This window comes from Austrofundulus limnaeus, unplaced genomic scaffold (genome assembly GCF_001266775.1).
Source record: "Austrofundulus limnaeus strain Quisiro unplaced genomic scaffold, Austrofundulus_limnaeus-1.0 Scaffold30, whole genome shotgun sequence".
NCBI classification, from domain to species: Eukaryota; Metazoa; Chordata; class Actinopteri; order Cyprinodontiformes; family Rivulidae; genus Austrofundulus; species Austrofundulus limnaeus.
In genome coordinates this window covers 3,033,017-3,033,642 of record NW_013952432.1, presented here as the reverse complement: position 1 = coordinate 3,033,642, position 626 = coordinate 3,033,017, and the positions used below count along the sequence as shown (strand labels likewise).

The window sequence follows — 626 nt, the reverse complement described above, 5'->3', positions numbered from 1 at the left end:
GGGCCTCCTGCACCTGTGTGGGCCTCCTGCACCTGTGTGGGCCTCCTGCATGTCATAAGAAATGTTTGGATCCAGACGTAACGTTTGTTTTGACCTGGCATAAAGAGGTCAAATCTAAAGAGTCTAGATCAGAGGWGCTGAACCCTGGTCCCTCAGGACCACCATCCTGCATGTTTCGGCCCCTCCTCTTCAGGCTCTGCAGCAGCTCGTTACTCTCTGAAGCAGAGAYGACTCTAAAAGCTGCAGCATGGTGTTCCTCAGGGACCAGGATTGGACCCCCTGCTCTAGCATGACATGCATGCTCCACCCGTAGATGAACAGAGACGTTAGCCTGATCATCAGAGCAGATCTGTAGTTTTTATTAAGTACAAAAGCAAACYGTTTCCTCCTGTGGAGAGAAACTGGGGCCGAAGAGCTTGTTCAAAAAAAAAAAAACATTGAAACTGGAAAAAAAAAATTTAAAACTGCCTGTCAGATTCTAGTTTTTTTTTTCAAACTGACCCCGTCGTGAGGCCCACACCAACACAGGAACAGAAGTTTGAAACTAGAACTAAAAACTAAAATCTGACAAATAGTTTTGAAACTTTTTCTCCCAATTCAAACTTTTTTTTACATTTTTAAACCTT

General features: G+C 44.3%; 1 protein-coding gene across 8 annotated transcripts in view; it reads left to right on the top strand.

Moving 5' to 3' along the window:
- Positions 1 to 626, top strand: part of lrrfip2 (leucine rich repeat (in FLII) interacting protein 2) — a gene marked incomplete at its 3' end in the record, with an annotated part of 41,478 nt that overhangs the window by 38,189 nt on the left and 2,663 nt on the right.